Genomic DNA, 25,951 nt, shown 5'->3' on the forward strand with positions numbered 1-25,951 from the left:
ACCCTCTGGAATCTTGTGCACCACTCGGCAGAGATTGGGGGCTGGCATGCTACCTTTGTAACAATATCAATGGATGAAATAATATTAATTATATGTTATTATTTCAACAGCAGTAGTAAACAGAAGAAAGCCTCCTAATAAGAGGGCGGTATCCAAACTACTTAATATTTTGGTTAATTTTTCCTCTTCAAGGTGGAATTGGTTTTTTTTGCTCAATCAACCAACATCTGCTGCATTTTTCAGATTTCATATAAAAGAAACCCTGTCTGAAAAACATAACCTGCTGTGTCACTTTCAAGACAAATTCAGAAGTGGATTCACAAGAATGTACCTGGTCAGGAAATATTTGTTTCAATATGGGGTTTTTTCCATTTAAAATTTTGTCATTTCTTTCCTGTTTTGAGATCCAAAATATTTCCTATGTATTTCACTGAAGTACTATAAAGGAGCTGTCAATCTTTGTATAAGACATCTAACCAAATAAAATGTGAAAACTGAAAACAAACTAACTGACAACATACATTCAAATTCAAAACACCAGTCAAATGAGATTCAAAACATCATTTAAAATCAAGGAACCTCTTTAATATTGCCGCCATGTGACAAGCTCACTTTGCTATGGTTTCAGGCACCCTAACAGGGTATAAATCAAAGCAGAATGAAACATAGGCAGAGTCAGATGAAGGAAACCATTTTATTGCCCCAAGACTACTATTCCATATGGATTTCAGAAAAAGATTAGACAACTTCATGGACAAGTCTACCTTTATTGGCCACCTTGGAGGCTAATTGAGAGAAAGACTATTGTTCATATTGACCACTACTGACATAAATGTGAGTAAAAATAATGTGTTTGTGTGTGTATCTTCAATAGACACAAAGGTGCAGGCTGAAAAATAATCTTCATCCATGGGCTGGAATGGTATATAATAATTGGGGAGATCTGGGTTCAAATTCCCACTCAGCCATGAAGCTCACAGGGTGTTCTTTGCTAACCTATATCACATGGTTGCTGTTGAGAGGATAAAAGGAAGAGCGAATCATACACATTGCTGTTAACTCTTGGTAAAAAGTTGGGATATAGAGGATATAAAAATCATACATAGAATCAAAGTGCCATGCAGTACTTCATATTCAGATAGCAAATGTTGCCAAACATGACTCTTCTATAAATGCCATGATGAGATCGAACACTTTATAAAATGTATTTTTTTATTCTTATTCTTATTACATGACCTGGCGGTTACAGCCCCAGCCCCCAGGGATGATAAGGAAGGAATAAAGACTCTACCACATTATATGGAATTAAAATTAGGCCACAACTGTATTAAACTTCTGAATGTAAGAAGACCTTGACTTAGGCCTTGGGCGTGTATCCCTCCCAGCGCCCCAGTTGGGGGGAACTGGGGCTCATCAGGGTAAATGGGATATAGGGGTGCTCTGCGAGATGTAAGGGTAGCAGGCAGCCCAGCCCATATCCCCGCACGCAGGGTAGTTCACTGACAACCTTTCACTGTATGGCCAGTGACACCCATATGCACCCATATATATATATATATGTATATGGGTGTCACTGGCCATACAGTGAAAGGTTGTCAGTGAATCCCCTTTAACAGGGGGTCCTGGAATCATTGCCGCAGGGGGGTAAGTCACCACCTCACACGCCCCCCCCCATAGGGAAGAAAAAACTAAAGGATTCCACCCAAGGCCATAGCCACCAAAGTTGTGACGAATTGCTACGGGGAAAACAAAACCTGCCAATGCAGGGAAATTTCTTCCCGGGGCTTCAACAGCAGCCAGTCAAAGACTGTAGCAGCACCTGGTAAACAGGAAGAAAAAGTTAACCTGCAAGCAAGAAACATTAAACTAAGGGAGGGGAGGGAGGGTGAATCTTCAGAGCCAACTGCCTGGCTATCGTTGGCTCCACCTCCTGTTTATAAATGGGGCTGGCCCCACCTCCCAGCAAGAAACTTGATTACTGAGGCTGGGCGTGAATCTCCAAAAATTAACACTAAGAGGCAAGCCAGCCCCTGTTTGCCAGTAAGCTCCCTGGGAACTGTAGCACCATGCACGATCCCGCAAAGGGCATCCACAATGTAAAGTGTGAGTGATTATTATTGTTGTTGTTGTTGTTGTTGTTACACTTAAGTTTGACTTAGTCACATGCCATGCTTAAGTAGCCTATTGAAGAATAGATATACAGTAGGCACATTCAAGTAGCGAGTGGTGCTTGGAAGTAATACTGTTTAAAAACTAGTTCTATGCAAGAATACGGACAAAGAGTTAAGTTGCTACAGGCAATGATCACACATATAAAAAATAAAGAAGTGTTATAGGAATTGCTATAATAACCAGTGCAAAGCTAGGAGCTGCTTTTTCCAGCTTGCCATCTGGAGTGGTGATTGCAAGTACAATAAATTTGCTTGGAATGACCAAGGAAGAACACATCCAAGCATTATCCACTGATAGACCAAAAGCAATCTCGTTCACTTTAAATTGTTTTTAGTATCTTCTGTTATCAGCAGCAGCTTTTCCTAAAAAGTTGGCTGGAGTTGAAACGGGCGATGAAATTGGCAAGGAAACTCAAACTACAAGACAATTAATTGCGTTGTTGAGATTTTTCTTTTAAAAAGCAACAGCAGATGGGTGATACCAAGATTTATTTGTATCCCGGACAAGAACTTAATAAACCACAAATACAATTGAGGCAAGGCAAGGGTTTCAAACAGGTCCTCCTTTTCGTTTGGCGAGATTCCAAGGAACACAAGACGGCCGTGGCAAAATGGGCACACGCCCCTAAAAAGAGAAGTACAGATCTCTATCAGTGTGCCAGCAGCCATGGACATGGTTTTTGAGTACAAGGCAAACCAAGCCCATCATTTCTGATATGAGTTATACTAGGAAACAGCTGGCAGCCATGTTGTCAGTTCCAAAAAGGGAGAGAGAAAAGGCAGCTTGTGCTGGCATTTAATGGCAAAGGAACAGGTTTTGTTGCTCCTAGCATGCCCAGAGATTAATGTAAATGTATTATGTTGCCAAAGCTGATAGCGAAATCTACCACGTCAAATGATTACTTCTAGTCTTGCAATAAAACAATGCCGTTAAATACATGTCGATCATTCAAATGGCCTTGGATATTAAATGCACAAGCATTCCTCTGATAACAACTATGCTCAACAAGCTGTGAAGAAAAGCTATGCTGTTTTTGGAGACTTCAATTTGTTTTGGAGGAGAGGGAATTAATATAAAGGGGCAATGCAGAGTTGGGAAATTGTGAATGGCATTGAAAGAGTGTGCCCCCCCCCAAAAAAAGGGTGAACATAGAAATGGAGGAGAAATTCGGTTTTGTTAGGATTTTATTGTGAATCCACCTAATTCACACCACCTAAAACAAAATGCAAAATGAAACACTGCCATATTTTGAAATTTGCACTACAGTGGTGCCTCGCAAGATGAAATTAATTCGTTCTGCAAATTTTTTCTTCTTGCGAGTTTTTTGTCTTGCGAAGCACAGTTTCCCATAGGAATGCATTGAAAATCCCCTCTGTCCCCGGAGATTGCGGGGCAGGCAACGGGGAGAAGCAATCTTCTCCCCGCCGCCCCTTGCTTTTACCAGGTCCGGGGACAGAGGGGAAGGCATGTGCCTTCCCCTCTGTCCCCGGAGATTGCGGGGCTGGCAACGGGGAGAAGCGATCTTCTCCCCGCCGCCCCTTGCTTCAAAAGAGGTCCGGGGACAGCGGAGAAGACACGCTGCGCTTCCCCACTATCCCCGGAGCTTGCGGGGCAAGCTTCGTTTTGCGAAGCAAGCCCATAGGGAGATGCGTCTTGCGAAGCGGCTAAGAAAACGAAAAACTCCTTTGTCTAGCGAGTTTTTCGTCTTCCAAAGCGTTCGTCTTGCGGGGCACCACTGTATTCTGAATTTCATGATGCAGCTTCCTGACCAAATAATGTGTACCAAGTAATGGTAGGGGGAGTGTGCACAAAAAACTCCCATGATTCATTTATTTATATTCAGAAAGGTGTTTCAATATTGCTGCATCATAATGTATTTTATTTTATTTAATACATTAACCCAGAAAATCATGAGGCATGTGGGAAGAAAGGTTTCGCCTAGGGTGGTGCTTTCTGCAATCCATATAATCAAGAAGAAAGAAGTAGACTTTTTCTGCAAAACTTTTTCCAGGTCACCCAAGCAGCAACTTTACATCTGTGGAATACTTCAGCCATGCATATATGACACTGGATTTCTCACTTTGCTCCTGCCAGCTCAATGTGTGAAATAATTCCTTTAAAGAGCATGGTATCTGAAATAAGCATGTTCTAAAATTCTCCTCAACTGAATTTCTCCCTAGGTGTTGAAGTTCTGAATTAGCTGTCATTGTTTCCATTTGGGACCAACCCAGTAGGAATCCTTCCGACTGTGCTTTTTAATTTCTGAATTTTGTATACTGAATTTTGTAATTTTCATAGCTGCTGCTTCCTTTAGTTCCCTTGTGTCTTCCCATTCCCTGCATTATTCGTGTTCAACACATGGAAGAAATGAGTGTTGGACTGAAATATTTTGCCCAAAGATTTTTGAAAAACTGAAGGTTGGTTTGGTGCAAAATTGCCTCCAGAAAATTAATGCCAAGGTGGGGGACACACACACACATGGATTTGTACAATATGCATCTCACCTTGAATATAGAAAGTGGCCAAAATTGTATCCCCTCCTGCCCTTTTCCTGAAAAATAAAAAACTCCCTTGCTATCACTTGAACTGGTGGTATGTTTACTGTGGCTGTTTTCCTGGGGCAGTGCTATGTCATGTCCCATAGATTTGGGATGGGGGGGTTACTTGCTCTCATCTTCCTCATCCCCAGAGTCAGAGCTTCGACGCAAATATATGTACAATCATATCAAGACAGAGTAAGCAAAACAAAACACACATGCACACGAGCTCAATTTTCCTTGTGCCAATGTGAAGAGGTAAATCATTCCTGCTGGCTGTCTCCTAAGAAACCACCTGCTTCTACGCTGTGACTCTAAGTGTGGGTGGGCAATGTGATAAATCCAAAGAAGGCTAGCAAGAAGCAGGGGGAGCTTTTAAATCCTTTCTTGAGCCTACCTTTGCTGGCTAGCATGCAAACCCTTGTTCTCCCCATGCCCCACCTCCTTCCCAAGTTGGATGCAAAGCCCCACAAAGCACTCTGATTAAAGACTTTGCAAATGAAAGCACTCTTTATATGATTGCATGTAGGGTTGAATCAATGTAGAGGGAGGAAAAGATGCAAAGGAACCATGCATACTCAAGTTCCATAATTAGTTTTAGAAATGCTAGCTAAACCAAGAGCCGGTGCCATGAATACGCCAGCTTCAAGTGAAGGTTTGCAGCCGGCTGCAAAAAGCAGCCAGGAACAGAGAGGCTGGGATTTCACTCAGGCAGAGGAGAGCCAACAGCTGCAGGCTTCACCTCCTCCTGACCTTGAACTGCAAGCTGATAAGGCTGTAGCGGAGAGCGGATGGGAACACAGCTGAAGCTCTCAGGAAGCACAAACAGGAGCGAACAGGCAGACAGTGGGTCAGAACAGGAAGAGATTGGAGCTAATCCAATCAGTCCAAAGAGTCGGTGAATGGGAGGGCTGCTAGAACGGAAGCAAAACAAGAGATGCAAGGGATGCCGGTTCAATCTATTCTGCAGACACCGGAAGGAGTCTTCAGAAGGGTCATCTTGAGTGATAATGCCGTCCAGAGCTATCTGTTTGGTTTTGCAATAAATCCTCCTTTTTAATGACCTACTCTTACTGTGTATCAAGCTGGGAACCTGAACTCCTGACACCCAGCAAACCATAGGTGCATATTGGGGGAAGCCCACTCATCACTTGATCTGGAATGTTTGATCTCTTGTGGCTCAGGATGACACTTGGTAGTCATCACTTTGTGACCCAGTCACTGTGGTAAGTGTGCAGTGGGAACAAGCCCTAATTGTGGATGTGAACCTGGGCTTTCCCCACTGAAGTCCATCTTTATGAGTGATAAAGTCTATGAGTGATAAAGGCTTTAGTCACCAGAGAAGAGGAACACACGGCAGTTTGGTTTCAGTGGAACCGATGCATGCTCAGTTCTAATACAAGATTAAAGGTTGAAATTAATGCTTTGACATTGGAAGGGTCTGCCAGGGAAATCTTGATAATGTGTTTCCAAGATGTGTACTTCAGCAGAGCAGTTTGTACTCAGGTGGGCCATTTCACTGTCCTTTAGGTCTGGGACCTCTAACCAAATTATATCAACCTGATTTAGGAATAGACAGCTCATTCACTTAGGCCCTTAATGATTTCTTTCCTGAGACTATAAATTAGAACTGGTACAAGATGACACCCTCGAGCTAGCAAATGTTAATGCTCTTTTGTAAGAGTCATGCTGAAAATTAACTATCCTGCACTTATTAATGAAGAGGAATAAGGCTGGTAAAAAAGAGATCTAAAAAACTCTATGCATATATATGGAATATATATATATATATATATATATATGGCAGAAAGAGACCTCTGGTCTAAGCAGCTGCAGTTCATTGAATGGTGGAATAAGATATATGAGGAAAGACCTCAAGCTTTCCACACATCATAAATGTGTAAGCTACTCTCAATTTCCATACTACTGAGAAACTCTCATTTACATCTTCTTATGACCTCAAGGGCACTAAGGTTACTTCAGTGTTGAAGGAAGGGAGAAATTCACGATTTCCTCTAAGGGATCATAAAGCCTTGCTGCCTTCTATTTTAGGGCAGAATTAGACATAACACTTAACATGGAGCTGCTACCAAAAATGGCGGCCAGAGGTTAAGTTCTACCCTGTGTATTTTTGCATGCTCACTCCATAGCACTGGCTGGCAGGGAAATGATGTCCAATGGCAAAGGGTAATAATAATAGTCTGGTGGGCCTGGTACTCAGGTACCACCATGACATCAGCTGACCCCAGTACTATTTTTCTAGAAAAATAGGTGCTGGAATTCACCATAAACCTTGTTCTCTTATACTGGCAACTATGCTCAACTGAGAGGTACCAGGAACTGAGTTCCAGTGAGTTCCACCTGCAAAAAAAAGCCCTGGCTGACCCAACTTCAACAATCATCCAATCCTTTCCTTTCATCCTTCGCAGCTCAGCTTGAACTCAAGCCAAACTGCAAAGGAAAATCCCTGTATTCGGCAATGCAACTCCTGCTTTCGGCAAGAGCTGAATCCATTTCAGAGCTCTGATTTAGAGCTCCCCAGCAGAACCAATCCCAGTAGGGCTTCCTGCATTTGGCGTCGACTTTAAAAGGTACCAAATGCAAGCCCCACTTGCCAGGGAACAATCAAAATCACACTTAGAAGATTTTTTTAAAAAAATTGGTGTGGTTTGCTGAAACCTAGGCATACCAGCCAATATTCAAGCAGTCATAACCCAAATGCAAGTTGTGTTCAAGGGCCACCACATGAACAAAATATTACCGTAATTCAACCAGGAGGTTACTAGAGTACCCATCTTTTGCTGTCGTGCTAATTAGGCTGCTTCCAACTATTGCTACTTTGTAGGTAGAATTTAATCTTCCACCAGCAAATTCAGATTGCTCAATTTTTCAGGAGAAGGGATCTACAGATACCTATGAGGCAGTCTCCAGTTGAATGTAGCCACTGGAAACTGAAACTATTACTGCCAACTGCACAGCCACCTCTATCCTTGTCTTTCTTAGTTCCATTGTCATACTTCTACAGTGGTACCTCGGGTTACATACGCTTCAGGTTACATACGCTTCAGGTTACAGACTCCACTAACCCAGAAATAGTACCTCGGGTTAAGAACTTTGCTTCGGGATGAGAACAGAAAATGTCTTCCAGCGGCGCGGCAGCAGCAGGAGGCCCCATTAGCTAAAGTGGTGCTTCAGGTTAAGAACAGTTTCAGGCTAAAAACGGATCTCCGGAATGAATTAAGTAGTTAACCCAAGGTACCACTGTATATTAATCCTATTTCCAACAGCACCTAACTTCTTCTGGACTCAAAGGAGCAGAGAGAAACATAGAAGTCATTCATGGACTCCTTTGTGAACACCTTGGTGTAAATTTTGTGATCTTCTCTTCACCAAAGTATAAAACCTATGATGATATTTAGCCTTTATTGTGCATTTCAAGCAGAGTCCTTTATGTATTACCTTGCAACAGCCCTGTGAAGGAGACCCTATTATTATGGCTGTATTGAAGTGATGGGCTGAGGCAGAGAGCTATTTGAGACCCCTGTTGAATCTGTGGCTGAGGTGAGAAGTGGCTGCACTCTTCCCAGCCTTTAATTCTATCCCCAGCATCCAAACGGTGGAGCTGCTATTTTCAAATCCCTCTCCTGAGAGCAAGCAGCCTTTACTTTCCATTCATTGAAACAAAATACCCTCAAACATACAGTGGAAAGGCATGTTAATTACTTACTGCACTCCGGCATATACTCCAGAAAGCAATATAGCCTCTGTCATTCATGAACGATTACCCAATTCCAACTGTACTGGGAAAGGGAGGGGGAGCAGGAAACATGTAAATCTGCATGGCTGCACACTTTGTATTTTTCGCCTTGCATAGTTTCATATTCCTATTTTTTTAAAAAAAATCTACTCAAATGTAGCACCAGAAAAGATTGTGTTCTGCAAGATCTGGAGGCAAGCCCTATAGGAAAGATCTGGGGGCAAGATATCCCTGGCCCTAGCTAGGAACTTAGAACACCCTCCAACCAGATGTCAAAGAGAAGAACAACTACCAGACTTTTAGAAGACATCTAAAGGCAGCCCTGCTTAGGGAAGTTTTTAATGTTTGATGGACTAGTGTATTTTAATATTTTGTTGGAACCCGCCCAGAGTGGCTGGGGAAACCCAGCCAGACGGGCGAGGTATAAATAATAAATTATTATTATATTATTATTCCTTGCTCAAGGAGAAGGAGTTAATAGCACTTTCCCTTATTCAATAGGCAAAATGCACAGGGATAGTCATATACTCTATATTTGCTGCTTCAGTGCTAAACTGGGGAAAAAATGCTGGGATAATTATTGTGCAAAGGAATCTCACCCCTAAATATGATAATCTCCATTACATTCTCCACCCAGGTTACAGAACCACCTACCAAAATTTCAGCTATAACCTTTACAGGCCCATCTTTTTCTCCCTATGTCCTATCACCGTCCTCAGGAATTACCCTTTATCCTCCGGGAGTCAAGAATGAATAATTATGGTTCGTAGTAACATATTCTCAGCAGACAGCTGACTTTGGTGTCATCACGACAGGGCAGCAATTTGCTATTACCATTTTTGTACTGTATTCACTTCTGGACACAAATGCTTGTGAGGTTTTCTGCCACATGCACCAAAATAACTTTGTCAGCCTGCAATATTGTACCCTGATTTTGGGGGTGGTGATGGATGATACTGTGCTATCTCAGGCAACTGAAATAAATGAAAACAAACCATGGGCAGACAACCTTACCTTGAGGTTTGGCAGATCTTGAGGCTGAATACATTTCAGTAACTACAGGGGATATTTTAATTTGGGCTGGCTTTGATCTGAAGAAAATAGAACAAAACCTGTGTACAAGTCATTGTACTTGGTGGTAGAATATGTACATTGCAATGCATGTATGTATACATGGTGTCAGGCTTCAGGGAATCGGATGCCTCCCCTGGTGGCAGTAATTAAGCAGATCAAACTAAAGGAACCTTCTTGCCAGATAAGTTCTTTAATAATCACAGCCAGAGACAAAGGAATGCATTTCTCTCTTAAAAAATGGTGTTGCTCCCAGTTAAGGTTCACTCCCTCTGTCCCCATTAATCTATGTCACTCCTACATCGGGTAATCTGAGCTTGTTGCCGTAGCACTTTCTGTTCTATCACTTTCCAAGCCCATCTAGTCTCAGGCAAAGTGGGGTCACGAATGCTGTCCAAGGACACTGAATCTGCCAGCAATCTCTCTCCTGGTGTGCCCTCTTCTAGCTGTTCCTCACCCAGTATTTCCCAGCTTTTCCCCGCTGGACTATGCCCCTCTGCAAACCACTGTTCTAAATCAACACTGTGATCCTGCCCTTGGGAAGGTTCAGAAAAGGGGGGGGCTCCCACCTTTCCTCCTCCCTGACATATAGGGTCATGTCTTCAAATTGCATGCACCCATGGAGAAGTATATGTGCATGCAAGCATAATGGGTAAGATCTTCAGTTGCACACCGTTCTTAAACCAGGTCTGCATTAAAGTGAATGCAGCTCATTTGGATGTATTAAGGGGTGAGTTCAGACTCCACTTTATGTTGCCTGGCTGGGACTGCAAAAAAGGGGGGGTTAAAACCTCTGAGTTTCCAAAACCATGGTTCGTGAGGTGGCATGTGTTTGGCTGGGAATGGGGCTACAAATTGTCCAGGCCTGTCCCCCAAAGCAAGGACTTCTTATGCAGAAACCCCACCATGCTTGACATTATCCTATGTCAGTGCTGACACTGTTGTTGTTTAGTCGTTTAGTTGTGTCCAGCTCTTTGTGACCCCATGGACCAGAGCACGCCAGGCACTCCTGTCTTCCACTGCCTCCCACAGCTTGGTCAAACTCAGGTTCGTAGCTTCGAGAACACTGTCCAACAATCTCGTCCACTGTCGTCCCCTTCTCCTTGTGCCAGAGCTGTCCGAAGACACTTCCGGGTCACGTGGCCAGCGTGACAAGCTGCATCTGGCGAGCCAGCGCAGCACACGGAAACACCGCTTATCTTCCCGCTAGTAAGCGGTCCCTATTTATCTACTTGCACCCGGGGGTGCTTTCGAACTGCTAGGTTGGCAGGCGCTGGGACCGAGCAACGGGAGCGCACCCCGCCGTGGGGATTCGAACCGCCGACCTGATGATCGGCAAGTCCTAGGTGCTGAGGTTTTACCCACAGTGCCACCCGCGTCCCTCGGGAAAACCATAGCTTTAACAATATGGACCTTTGTCGGCAAGGTGATGTCTCTGCTTTTTAAGATGCTATCTAGGTTTGTCATTGCTTTTCTCCCAAGAAGCAGGAGTCTTTTAATTTCATGACTGCTGTCACCATCTGCAGTGATCATGGAGCCCAAGAAAGTAAAATCTCTCACTGCCTCCATTTCTTCCCCTTCTATTTGCCAGGAGGTGATGGGCCCAGTGGCCAGTGTGGTGTAGTGGTTAAGAGCGGTAGTCACGTAATCTGGGGAACCGGGTTCGCGTCTCCGCTCCTCCACATGCAGCTGCTGGGTGACCTTGGGCCAGTCACACTTCTTTGAAGTCTCTCAGCCCCACTCACCTCACAGAGTGTTTGTTGTGGGGGAGGAAGGGAAAGGAGAATGTGAGCCGCTTTGAGACTCCTTAAAGGGAGTGAAAGGCGGGATATCAAATCCAAACTCCTCCTCTTCTTCTTCTTCTTCTTCTTCTTCTTCTTCTTCTTCTTCTATGATCTTAGTTTTTTGGATGTTGAGCTTCAGACCATATTTTGCGCTCTCCTCTTTCACCCTCATTAAAAGGTTCTTTAATTCCTCCTCACTTTCTGCCATAAGGTTGTGTCATCTGCATATCTGAGGTTGTTGATATTTCTTCCGGCAATCTTGGGATTCATCCAGCCCAGCCTTTTGCATGATGATTAGTGCTATTTTTTTTTACCACATTGGCCTATTTTAGTTTGTTTCCAAAGATCCTGCTACAGGCATCCTTTTTGGATCTTCAACATCCCAAAGCCCTTGTATACTTTGTTGGCTAAATGCACTTGTTGCATAGCTCCTGTTTGAGGTAAACATCTCACTTGCTTCTTGGAGAGGTCCTCAAGAAGCAGCAAGTGGGACAATTAAAATGTAGCTAGTAAAGGAGAAAAGAGTCAGAGTTTTGTAGATAGCTGGCAAGGAGAAGCCCTACGAGGCTCAAAGGGCATGCCAGTTGTTTTTTGATAACTGGAGCTGTTTTTAAAGTCTGCAGTGTGGCTGGATGTTTGCCTGCTCTCCAGCGCTCAATTCATATATTTGTAAGTAATCATATGTGTCAGGGGTTCAGAAGGAGAGACACAGGAGGGGGAGCAAATGGAGAGTGAGGAGGAGGAGTCCGAGGGGGGCGCAGGCAGTGACAGTGGAAAGAGTTATTCCACAAGCCTCTCCAGCGAATCGGAGGACTCACAGAAGGGAGCGCCGATGGCCAGAGCGAGGGGGGTTCCAGGGGGGAAGCCCCAGGAGGAAGGGGCCAGCGGGGAGTCCCTGAGCAGCAGTTGGAAATCAGGACCAGCTTCCCCACCAGAGCGCAGTGGGGAGGGGGAGTCCCAGGAATCGGGACCAGTGCTCTCACCACCAGCGGGAGGAGAGGAGTCAGGTTTGGTCACGCCCACATCAGGAAGCGGGGAAACGGTCAGGAGGAAGGTTACCGGCTGGGCGCGTGCGCCAAGTTCAAATGTACAGGCGAGCGGCACAGCAGGGAGCCCGGGTAGGGAGCCAGGTCCTAAAGCCCGCCGGAAGGAAGGGGAAGACCAAGGGGGGTCAGCATCAGAGGAGTCCAGGAAGGAGAAAACCCCAGAGGGCAGAAGGACCCAGCGAAGGAAAGAACAGCGTAGGAGGTGGAGCCGGGCTAGGATCTTAAACTGGTGTGGGAGGAGCAGTGAGTCAGAGGGGACTTAGCCGGTCTAGCGTCGAGACGTGGGTCTGCGCGCCCAGAGCTTTGAAATGGAAACTAAACTTCAATAAAGACTTTTGTATATTATATCCACCGGGCGTTGGTCCTCCGTGAGCTGGGATCTAGAGGCAGACCTGACAATATGACAGAAAAAAACCCACTATGTGTCTCCAGTGTTCACAAGAGAATTAACCCTGTGGAAGACTAGCCCTGAAATTTCTTGCTTTTTAATTTTCTGATATTTAGATTAAAACTATCTGCTAAGAGGAAGGGGCAGGTAAATTATAAAACTACTCATTTTGCACAACAGAGCATTATTCAGTCATAATGGTATTTTTTCCTTCTTTTTCAAGGGTTTCCCCCTTATCTTTAGCAGATGAGATTTAAATCTGTAAAATCCTTGACCAACGCACTAGGCAAAATTGGCCCAAGATAAACTGCTCAGAGCAAAGCAGTAGAGAAAATCCTGCTTGACAAGCAATATTTAGAGGTAAGCTGTTGAATAAAAGCCCTGAGCCACATGGAGTGCAAAATCTGCAGTTAAGTTTGATTAGGTTCAAATTGCAAGATGGCCTTAAAGTGTCAATAAATCAAACCAAAATTCCACATCAGAGAGTGATTAGCAATACTTTGTTGCTATGTAAAAGTGCAAGGATGTCTGAGAGCAAGGCTACGAGGCTATAATTTTAATTAGTTATTAAGGTGTTCAAATTAATATAAATCATGTTTGCCCTTTCCAGCTAAACAATTAGGTCTGGCAGCAGCATTAGCATTTTCATTAAAATTTGAACAAACAATAATCTGCCAAGCCTATTTTTCCCCTCCTATAGGAACCTGACTAGAAACCAGACAAACGTTTGCTGTTGTCAATATGCACCTGAGCCTGCAAAAATTTGTACCCCACCCATCTGACTGGGTTGTCCCAGCCAACATATAAAAACATAATAAAGCATTAAAAATTAAAAAGTTTCCCTCTACAGGGCTGCCTTCAGATGTCTTCTGAAGGTTATATAGTTACTCATCTCCTTGACATCTGATGGGAGGGCATTCGACAGGGTGGGCACCAATAGCGGCCAAGACTAACTAGAATGACTACAAATATTTGCTAATTTCATTGGTTGCTTTGAAAGCAGCATGCTTCAGGCAGCTGACCTAATAACCAATAGAAGCTCAACTTTGCAGGACATTTGCACCGAAAGAACATAAAAGCTGCCTTATACTGACTATTTGTCCATCTAGTCCTGTGTTCTCTATTCTAACAGGCAGTAGATCATCAGAGTCTCAGGGAAATGTCTTTCACAACTAGGGAGGGGAAGGAAGGGAAAATTTGATTAACTTCACATTTAAAGACAAGTATCTCTTGCGGACTTCCTGAAACAACATACAAACTGAAACAGAGCTATCCTTTAAAATTCACACTTTTCTGGTGGTGCAGTTTTCCAACCAAACAAGATGTACAAAATTATTTTGTTTAAGACACTTGTATACTGCTTAATCATTAGCATTTCCATACCCTCCAACATTTCTCGGGTGAAAATAGGGACATCCCATTTCATAATGATAATTTTATTACTTATACCCACACACCTGATTGGGTTTGCTCAGCCACTCCGGGCAGCTTCCAACATATATAAAAACATTAAACATTTTTTTAAAAAGCTTCCCTACACAAGATTGCCTTCAGATGGCTTTGGGGGGTCAGATAATTCCATATCCTCCAACATTTCTCCAATGAAAGTAGGGACATCCTAAGGAAAAGTGGGACATTCCAGGGTCAAATCAGAAACCGGGACAGCTTCTCTAAAATAGGGATGTTCCTGGAAAATACGGACAATTGGAGGGTCTGCATTTCTAATGCCTCTATTAAGGGAAACATGTATCAAAAGGCATATATTTGTGAAAATAGCTTGCAAAATTGTGTATATCAAAACTGCATATCAAAATGTGTTTACTAAGAAAAATCCACACCAAAATTCTGACAAAGTTTCACAAAGATTGTTATTTAATTAGATTTTTTTGCAGAAATGTATGGACCTAAATTTAAGATTAGAAAAAAATGAAAAATGAGAACCCCAAATTGACAAATTTGCCTATCCTTATTCACAACACCTGCTGCTTGATTAACCTGGGATGCTAGGGACTTACCTGGGAACCTTCTGTTTCCAAATAATTCACTTTACCACTGAGGTATCCAACAATGGCCTAGGCTTGATATTAACATGTAAACTTACCCAAAGAATAGGCACAGTGAGTCAAAGAAAAAGACATTTCACAACCTGTACTAGATTTTTTACTGGGGATGTCATCTGGAGCCTGAAGATGACACAGTGCGATGCAGGTTAAAAAGCTAAAAGTTGTCTTGGCAGACAAAATTATAATGTATAAAAATAAAAGACTTCAGTGTCACCTTGTTTAAGCTAACCACTGCATTTAAAGTTGTCGTTCACTAGCATTTTAATGACTGTGCCGGCTGCAGGTTGAATGCACAAATAAGTACTTCACCCCAAAGATCCTAAGGCAAGTTCAAAACTTTTTTAGCAACTTGGAAAGTGTGCAGATACCTGCACATTCAATACAAGGCAACCAAAACACAAAGGGAAAGGTTGAAAAAGAGAACCTAATATGGCCAGAGGATAAGATCAGCGCTGACCATGTGGCGCCTTAGAATGGCGGCCACTCGTCGCCGTAGCAACCCTGGTAACGGCAGCCCCAGCCACCAACGGCAAAGAGAAATTTGAATTTTAAAGCCGGGTGTTACAGGGACCAGGTAAGGAACAAACCCAGCTAATGACACAGACCCCACAGCAGACAAAGGTGGTTTTTGGACCTATCCTCAGTGCAGGCACAGCAATGAGCTTTTAAAAGGACTGGGGGGGGGGGTTCCTTTAAAACTTTAAAAGGACCGGGGGGGTCAAAGCACGAAAAAACTAGAAAGGGGGGGATACAGCCAGCCAACCCCACACCCCCGCTTCCAAACCTCGCACACTGCTTCGCACACCGCTGTCGCCTCAGCCTCTCAGTAACAGTTGCTGCGTTCAGAGCTGGCGTTTAGACCTGGCGGCGCAAGGCAGCGGGAGCCTGCTGGCTCAACTGGCGCTGACGGGGAGATCTTCTGCAGACCAGTTAGCCTAAAGCAAACTACAGTGGTGCCCCACAAGACGAATGCCTCGCAAGACGAAAAACCCGCTAGACGAAAGGGTTTTCTGTTTTTTGATGCACTTTGCAAGACGAATTTCCCTATGGGCTTGCTTCGCAAGACAAAACGTCTTGCGAGTCTTGCAAATTTTATCGCTCCCCCCCCCCCTTTTTCTAAGCCGCTAAGCCGCTAAACCGCTAATAGTGCTAATCCGCTAAGCCGCTAATAGGGTTGCTTCGCAAGACGAAAAAACTGCTAGACGAAGAGACTCGCGGAACGGATTATTTTCATCTTGCAGCAGCACAATGGCTAAGAAACGCTGCCAATGCCACGTTTGAGTGGCTAAACCCGCCCCCAAGCCTCCAGATGATGGGCTGGCCACCTGGGGGCGTAGCGCAGCAGCCAGCGCAGCTGGACAGGGGGCAGAATGCCCCCTTCCAACACGGGAAATGGTTCCCACTCACAACTCCAGTGTGGTGTAGTGGTTAAGAGTGGTGGACTTGTAATCTGGTGAACCGGGTTCGATTCCCTGCTCCTCCACATGCAGCTGCTGGGTGACCTTGGGCTAGCCACACTTCTCTGAAGTCTCTCAGCCCCACTCACCTCACAGAGTGTTTGTTGTGGGGGAGGAAGGGAAAGGAGAATGTTAGCTGCTTTGAGACTCCTTCGGGTAGTGATAAAGCGGGATATCAAATCCAAACTCTTCTTCTTCTTCTTCTCCTCCCCTCCTTGAGGAGAGGCTTATGCAGTACATTTCCAAACACATTTCAAAGTGTTTAAAGTCCTAAATGGCTTTGGCCCTGTATACCTGAAGGAGCATCTCCACCCTCATCATTCAGCCCAGACACTGAGGTCCAGCTCCGAGGGTCTTCTGGTGGTTCCCTCAGTGAGAGAAATGAAGTTACAGGGAAGTAGGCAGAAAATCTTCTCAGTAGTTGTGCCTGCCCTGTTGGCCTCCCTCCCGTTAGATGTCAGATGTCAAAAAGTTAAACTTTTTGTGCACATCTGAAGTCAGCCCTTTTTCAAAATGTTGAATATTTTGTTTTGTTCCTTTATATTTTGTTGGAAGCTGCCCAGAGTGGCTGGGGTAACCCAGTCATATGGGTGGGGTATAATAAATAAATTAGAATAATAATAATATTATTATAGGTAAATAAAAGGTAAAAGAACCCTGGACTGTTAAGTCCAGTCAAAGGTGACTATGGGATTGCGGCTCATCTCGCTTTCAGGCCAAGGGAGCTGGTGTTTGTCCACTGACAGCTTTCCGGGTCATGTGGCCAGCATGACCAAACCGCTTCTGGCACAGCGGGACACCGTGACAGAAACCAGAGTCCACAGAAACACCATTTACCCTCCTGCCACAGCAGTACCTATTTATCTACTTGCACTGGCGTGCTTTCGAGCTGCTAGGTTGGCAGGAACTGGGACAGAGCAACAGGAGCTCACTCCACCATGGGGATTCGAACTGCTGACCTTCTGATTGGCAAGCCCAAGAGGCTCCGTGATTCAGACCACAGTGCCACCTGCTTCCAACTATTATTATAACTTTATTAAATTATGGTTGTCCCTGTCTAGTCTGAGGTCCATTTGGGAAACTTCCTAATATAACTTTGAAAAAGTTTTCAGTATCCATTTGGTTATAGCTTCTCCACTTTAAAATACATAGAACTCAACACCTGTGTGGCTTGCCCAATATTGCTTACAGTTCTCACTTCTTAGGCAGTATCTGTCATGTGACAAAGACACATGAGAGCAGAAGCAGCAAAGCAGGCTGGGAAGTGCTCGGACTGCACAGTCATTTGGGCCTACTAAAGTTATTCAGGCCTAACTGCTAACCGTTGAGTCATTCTAATGAGGCACCTAACCATAAGCCTGCATTTTTATCAAAGCTTCTATATATTTCAATCAAGGCTTGTATTTAAAAATGAGCTTAAAACGGATTTTCAAATGTTTCATGCCAGGCAGAAGAAACCTTGGCCATTCTCCTAAGACAAGAGGGCCCCATTGATTTATAGTAGAAAAACAATTCTCAAAGTCATAAAAAGGGAGAATTACATATGCTGCCCCAAGGCTGAGAAAACACCATTAGGAATGGGGAAAGATAATACTAATGTGCCTCCCAGTAAAATGAGCCAGATCTTCTTTCTAAGGTTGAAAGGCCAGGAGCAAATGGAAGGAAAAACATTTAGCTAGAAAGAAAGAGAGCATTTTTGGGGAAGTCTCTTCTAAAGCTGTTTCTTAAACTGAGAGAGTTAAAAAGGTTAAAATGTGTTAAATGTTGGAAAGGCAACTGGCTTGGCAGAAGAAGCAGCTTCTTCCTATTTTATTTTGAGGCTGGAGAGGAGGGGGAAAGGGGGAGGTGCAAACTGAAGAGGCTTCTTTTAAAAGCTGTGTTTTATTGAGTTCCTTCCTTTTTACTTTGAAAAGCTTTATTCTTTTAAGAGGCTACCTATGATAAATGTATGAAATATATTAGCTTAAATATATTGGCTTAAATGTAATTATGCAAAGGATTTAAGGAATGCTAGATTCTTATTTCATATGGTTGTAAGAGTTGTATTTATCCTGAAATTAAGTCAGCCACCAGCCCCCCCCCCTGCCAGACAGAAGACGCCATCCAAGCAGTCTTGATATATAGTTGTCAGGCATTTTGTTTAGAAACATTAAATGAAGGAAATCTTTCAATGTTGATGTGAAACTCAAGATCCTTGACATCTGTTGAACATAAAAATGTAAGATTAAACATTTGTTTTATAAGGCAATAGGGCAAGCAGGGCAAGAGGTGAGCTGGTAATTAAGATTCCATGTAAGATATATTATTACTTATATGTCATATATATAGCTCTTTGTCTCCCTTATAAGGGCAAGGAAGTGGGTGTATCTTTTGTGGGTGTATCTTTTGTGATTGGTTCTAGCAAACAGCCAATAGGAATTTCAACCAGGCTGATTGGACAGAGGCAGCCACAGGAGGAGCAAAGGGGGCTGGATTAAGGGAATATAAGTGCTGGCCAGAATGGCAGGAGGCCAGGCCAGAGCTTGGTAACCACGTACCACTGAGCCTCTTATTTATTTGTCTGACAAATAAATTACTATTTTAATTTCTCTATTGCTGCGTTGAATATTTCATTCCAGCTAAGCGTTAACCACAAGCAGGGTGCTACATTTTATGGTGCCCCTGTGACTCGGATAAGTGGTCTGCTGGAACGCAGCCCCTTCGCCCTACTGGGCAGGGTACAAGAGAGAGGACAACTGCTTACCCAAAGCGCGCACTGGTAAATTTTTCCAGGGGGAACGCAGAAGACTCGTCTGTCTGATACCCTGCTCACTGGCGGCGACGGACCGGGGGAAACAGGGAACCAACCAAGGGTAAGTGCACAAAGGGATTTTTGGCCCTCCAATTAATTAGGAGGAAGAGAAGTCTTGATCAAACTTCTGCGTCTCAGTAAGGGGAAACTGAGTACGCTAGGTGGTTGGGTACATCAGATGGTGATCTGGTGTAGGGAAAGGGAAAAATTGGGAGGTAGAGTGTGGTGAAGTATCCAGCGCATTGTATGTGTGAGAAAGTACAGAGCAATCTGTAGCTGACCCGAGTGTGGAGTGGGCAGTACTTCGGTTCCTAGTAAGGCGACTTCACTAGGCAAGGAAACCCACGAAGCGCGTCTGTGAGTGACTGAGTGGATACTTCACAGGGCCATACAATGGGAGTTGGGGGTTCAAAGGGGGAAAATACACCTCTTGAGTGTATGTTAAATAATTTTAAGAAAGCCTTCTCAGGGGCATATGGAGTCAAAATGACGCCAGAGCGCTTGAGAACGTTATGTGAACTAGAATGGCCAAAACAAAATACTGGATGGCCATCTCAGGGAACCTTTGATATAAATTTAGTAAGCAAACTTTGGACTGATATCGCCAAAGAAACTGGAGGGTGCCCAGAACAATTTCCATATATAGATTCCTGGCTGAGCACATTAAATAAAAATCCTCCATGGATAAGGGAATGCAAAGTCAAACGATGCAAATTATTGGCTGTAAAAGCCGAAGCTAGGAAAGGAATCTTGCCAAATAAACTCAAACCCATTTTTGAGGGGCCAGAGGAAGAGGTGCTTCCACCTCCACCCTATGCTCCACATCGAAGGGAGCTTAATCCAAACACTCCACCAGTTGTAACCCCAAGGCAAGAAACTGGAATGAATAATGGGAGTGGAGTCACAGAGTTTGATTCCTTGATAGATTATGATAAATATCTTCAGGAGGCATTGGAGTCCTATAATAAAGCCCAAGCAGAAGTGGTTATTCCACCTGTGACTCCTAATAGACCTCCATCTACAGTCTCCTTTAGTGGAACAACTGATTGCCCACCCCAAACCCCTGTACATCCAAGTCCCAGAGAAATGTTACAGAAGTTACAGGGAGACCTTGCTCGGTCAGCAAGCAATACAGCCAGGCGTATAAAGCTGCTAAAAGAACGCCTTGCGACAGATACCATCCCCTATGATTTGAGGCCCCTAGAGCAAAGTGAAGAGAAAGATCACGTAGTAGCCCCTCTTAGAAGAGTATTTGATGCACTTGAGGAGCCTGCGCTGGTTAATGGGCAACCCGGACCACGGCCACCTCGAACTTCGACCCTGCAATATATTCCATTCACAACTACAGATCTGATGAATTGGAAAACACACACCCCATCTTTTGCAGAAAAACCTCAGGCTATGATGGACTTGGTGACTTCAATAGTAAATACTCATAGTCCTACTTGGACAGATTGCCGCCAGCTCCTGAATACTCTGTTCACCACTGAGGAAAGGAGAGACATAATTGAAAAGGCACAGATATATTTGCGTGAGCAGGCCAGAGGGGGAAATATTTATAATATTGACCGTCATCTCCAAGATAACTTTCCCTTGGAAGATCCTAATTGGGATCCAAACAATGCAATTCACCTGGCCAGACTTACCACCTACCGCCAGACACTTGTGCAAGGTATCCGCAGGGCATGCCAGAAGCCCACTAATATGTCTAAAGTCTCAGAAGTAGAACAGAAACCAAATGAGAGTCCGGGAGACTTTTTAGAGAGGCTGCAAGAAGCCTATCGTATATGGACTCCTTTTGACCCTGAAGCCCCTGAAAACAGTAGAATGATTACTGCTACATTTGTGGCCCAGTGCGCTTCTGACATTCGTAAGAAAATTCAGAAATCAGAAGGATGGGAAGGGATGCTGATGAGCCAAATTATGGCCATTGCACGCCGAGTTTATCGGAATAGGGATGAGGCTGAGAAGCAAGAGAAGAAGAAGTGGCAGAAGGAAAAGATGGTAATGCTAGCCACAGCAGTGAAGCAAGACCACCGCCCCTTAAATGGAGGGCGAGGGCGAGGAAGGAATCCACCACTGGGAAGGAATCAATGTGCAAATTGCAAGAAGGAGGGTCATTGGAAGCGGGAGTGTCCTGAACCCCTGAGGTTGGAAGAAGTACGCCCAGGCCCAGGCCCAGGCCCAGGCCCAGGCCCAGGCCCAGGCTCCGGCCCAAGAAATCAGGGACGGGGACGGGGAATGATCCGAGATGGAAGATATCAGAGACCAGGACAGGGACGGAGTAGAGACAATTTCATTGGACTGGCAGAAGAGGATTTTACCCAAGACTAGGAACGACCGGACTCCATAAAGTTAGGCTTCCAGGAGCCCACGGTCACGATTCAATTAGGAAGCCATTTAATAGATTTTATGATTGATACTGGGGCTGAATACTCAGTACTCCCAGAACTATTGCAGAAAAAGGCATCCAAAAGTGTAATCATTAAAAGTGCCACTGGACAGTCAGCTAAGAGGTCTTTCCTCCAACCTTTGGAATGCCAGATTGGGGGACATCGTTTAACCCATCAGTTTTTGTATATACCTGAGTGTCCAATACCTCTCTTAGGCAGAGATATGCTGTCCAAATTGCAGGCCCAAATCACTTTCACTCCTCGAGGTCCAGAAATGAAACTGCCATCAAAAGCAGCAGGAATAATTACCCTCTCAGTACCTAAGGAACAATCATGGCGCCTAATGTCAGCCTTGCAAGTCCAACCCACATTGGATACAGAATTAAACAAGCTCCTCCGAACTCTACAGGTGCCACCAGGAGTATGGGCCGAAAATAGCCCACCAGGAATGGCTAAGAATATAGCTCCAATTGTAGTAACCCTAAAACCTATGGCTACCCCTGTATCTGTAAAGCAATATCCCTTACCCCGGCGAGCAGCGGAGGGCATCCAGAAACATTTGGACCGCCTATTAAAATATGGTCTGCTTAAGCCTTGCCAATCAGAATGGAACACACCCCTTTTGCCTGTTCGAAAACCTGGGACAGATGAATATAGGCCAGTGCAGGACTTGAGGCTCGTAAACCAGGCTATCGAGACCTTGCACCCAAATGTACCAAACCCATATACCTTGCTGAGTTTGATCCCACCAGAAGCAACATTTTTTACTGTATTGGACTTGAAAGATGCATTCTTCTGTTGCCGGCTGGCACCACAGAGCCAACCTATATTTGCCTTCCAGTGGGAAGACCCTTTGACAGGAACAAAAGGCCAGCTAACCTGGACAAGATTGCCCCAAGGATTCAAAAATTCCCCAACTTTATTTGGCACTGCCTTGGCGAGGGATCTAACAAGTTACCCCTCAACACCGGGAGAAAAGGTGGTTCTGCAATATGTGGATGATCTTATACTAGCTGCAAAGGATTTTGATACCTGTAAAGAAGGGACAGAGGAACTGCTCCACTTGCTCTGGGAAGCTGGCTACCGAGTTTCCCAGAAAAAGGCACAGTTATGTTTAGAAAAGGTCAAATATTTGGGCTTTGACATCTCACACCAACAACGAGCATTGAGACCAGAGAGGAAAGAAGCTATTTGCCTTATCAAGGAACCTACCACAAGAAAACAACTTAGGGGATTCCTGGGAACAGCAGGGTTTTGTAGACTATGGATACCTGATTTCAGTAGTCTGGCCAAGCCCTTACATGAAAGCACTCGAGGTGCAGAAAAGGACCCATTCGTATGGGGACCTGAGCAGAAACAAGCCTTTTTAGTTATCAAACAACGACTTATGGAGGCACCAGCCCTTGGATTGCCTAATTTGGAAAAACCCTTTCAGCTGTATGTACATGAACAGAATGGGATTGCAGCGGCAGTCCTGACCCAGAGATTAGGAAGTTGGAACCGTCCAGTAGCTTATTTGTCTAAACAATTGGACTCAGTAGCAAAAGGATGGCCTCCATGCCTAAGGGCAGTAGCGGCCACTGCGAGCCTTGTCAAAGAAGCTGATAAATTTACCTTTGGCCAGACGATGTATGTGAATGTACCTCATGCTGTTCTGACACTCATGGAATATAAGGGTAGTTATTGGCTAACGAACCCAAGGATGGCTAGATACCAAGGCCTATTGTGTGAAAATCCCAGGATTCATCTACGAGTAGTGAATATGCTCAATCCAGCGACTTTGCTGCCCCTACCAGAGGTAGATGATGAGGAATCACATGATTGTCTCCAAGTAATGGATGAAGTTTATTCCAGTAGACCTGATCTGAAAGATGAGCCATTGAAAAATCCAGATGTTGTATATTATACGGATGGTAGCAGTTACCTGCATGAAGGTGCCAGACGAGCAGGATATGCTGTGGTTACCAATGAGGAAGTTGTGGAAGCTGAAGCTTTGCCTGCTGGCACCTCAGCACAAAAGGCTGAACTTATAGGTTTAACTAGAGCTCTGCAATTGGCAGCCGGATGTAAGGCAAACATCTATACTGATTCAAAATATGCCTTCTTAACCCTGCATGCACATGGAGCTCTATGGAAAGAAAGAGGTCTAATCAGAGCCCACGGGAAGGCTTTGAAATATGGACCTGAAGTAGAAATCCTGTTAGAAGCAGTATGGGCTCCAGAACAGATTGCTGTAATGCACTGCAAAGGTCATGGACGAGGAAGGGATCCAATAACCAGAGGAAATCATGCTGCTGACAAAGCAGCCCGAGAGGCAGCCCAAAAGCCTGTGGGAGGATTTATAGCAGCCCTCATACCAGAGGTAGTTCCAGAAGAAGTTAAACCTCACTATACCCCAGAAGAGAGGAAGTGGGCTGAACAGGAAAGAGCAGTTGTGAAGGACGGTTGGATGATCCTGCCGGACAATAGGATTTATGTACCTCATCATCTAGCAGGCACAATTGTAAGAAATTATCATGAATCTACTCACCTTGGCGGTACTGCAACTAGAGAGAGTCTCAGTCGGAAGTTGTATATTATTAATCTATCACAATTAGCAACTTGCATTTCACAGAAATGTGTTCTTTGTGCTAAAAACAATCCCAGGCAGGGACCGGTACAACCTCCTGGAATTCAGCATGTGGGATACGTCCCCATGGAAAGCCTAATTGTGGACTTCACAGAGCTGGTCCCTTCTAAGGGATTCAAGTATCTCCTTGTGTTTGTAGATACTCTTACCGGATGGGTTGAAGCTTTTCCCACCCGAACTGAAAAGGCACGAGAGGTAACTAAAAGACTCCTCACTGAATTGATCCCAAGGTTTGGATTACCTAGATGCATTGGAAGTGATAATGGGCCAGCGTTCATTGATCAAGTAGTACAAGATGTATGTCGAGTCCTACAAGTAAAATGGAGACTGCATACAGCATATAGGCCTCAGAGTTCAGGGAAAACTGAAAGAATGAATCGGACTCTGAAAACCCAATTGGCAAAATTAACCCAGGAAACGGGATTGGGATGGGTAGATGTGTTACCCATAACACTGTTTCGTGTTCGGTGTGCACCCACAAAAAGACTTAAGTTGTCACCTTTTGAGCTCCTGTATGGGAGACCGCCCTCCTTTGTTCAGGATATTCCAGCTGACCTTAAACAAATAGGAGATCATGTGACACAGGGACAAGTGCAATCTCTCTCCCGTGTTTTTGTTTCTCTTAACAGGTGGGCCCTCGAGCGCACGCCGTGCAGCATTGCCGAGCCGATTCATCAGTTCCAGGCTGGCGATAGCGTATGGGTGAAAGAGTGGAAACGTGATCCACTTGCACCTAAGTGGCGTGGACCTTACACCGTCTTGCTCTCTACTCCAACAGCGGTGAAGGTAGCTGAGGTGACCCCCTGGATTCATCACTCTCGTTTGAAGAAGTCTGAAGGCAGTTGGACGTGCAAAGGTGACCCCTCTAATCCTTTAAAACTAACTCTCTCCAAAAACCCCTGTATCTAGCCCTACCGGGAACGGGCTAGGTCACGGGCAACATTTGACGACCGGCCTGCTGCAGCCACAACCTGGAAGCTGGCTGACCTGCGCACGCCTGAAGCTTGAGGAGCGTCTGAACCAGCGACTGTGAACGGAAAGATTCTCTAATACAATTGATTGACTGCCCCCCTTGTGGAACAATTATCAGAGATATTACTCATTGGGGATCCTCGGGATATATGTTTTGGTCTTGGTGGTTCCCCATTTCTGTCACTGGGGGAATTATATTGGGGCTAATAATTATTTGCTATCATAATAAGGTAATCTTTTGTGGAAGGAATGCATATACTAGACATCAACATGATTTTATTATTAATCCTGATCCCTTGGGAAGGGGAAGGGTCCTTGAATCTGACCAAATTGGCTAAATATGGATTCAGCCATGACCACAATATGTGGGTAGGTTTAGCTGAAATGGTAGCTAATGTTGCAAATAGGACCAATTGCCTTGTTTGCTCTCTTGGGCCAGATGATTCAGAGGGAGGTATGCCCTTATTACCGATACCATTAGATGCCATTGGTATGGTAAGCGAAATGCCACACCAAACTGAAATACAGAATTTCCCCGGATGGAACTCAACTAAACCATTACGAGTTATACCTGTACAAGGGGAATTCTGTGTACATAAATCATCAGATGCAGCTGATTCTCCCATGATAGGCTCTTCTCATTGTCACTATACTTGGGATTATAAGAAGAATAGTCATACCTGGGCACACGGTACTACCTATCGAACTCGGAATACCTTGCCCTGTGCACCTCCTTTTATTCATGCATGGAAAGTGGTGTGGAACATAACTGTGACAGAAAAAGGCAATCTAACATACTGCACTGTGAACTCTCTACCCCTTTTGGTATTTCGCCTTCTGTATTCCCCGTACCAAAAACCTCAGACCCGATGGTTGTGGTGGATATGTGGA

The 25,951-nt window shown here is 44.5% G+C and overlaps 1 long non-coding RNA gene across 1 annotated transcript in view; it reads left to right on the forward strand.

Moving 5' to 3' along the window:
- LOC309348158 overlaps positions 1-25,951 on the forward strand; it is a 149,923-nt gene that overhangs the window by 17,112 nt on the left and 106,860 nt on the right. The window contains exon 2 of the long non-coding RNA XR_014159247.1: positions 4,077-4,631. This is a non-coding gene — a long non-coding RNA (uncharacterized lncRNA). The remainder of the gene's footprint in view (positions 1-4,076; positions 4,632-25,951) is intronic.

The sequence above is a fragment of the Podarcis erhardii genome (genome assembly GCF_964252035.2).
Source record: "Podarcis erhardii genome assembly, chromosome: 8".
In the NCBI taxonomy this organism is placed as follows: Eukaryota; Metazoa; Chordata; class Lepidosauria; order Squamata; family Lacertidae; genus Podarcis; species Podarcis erhardii.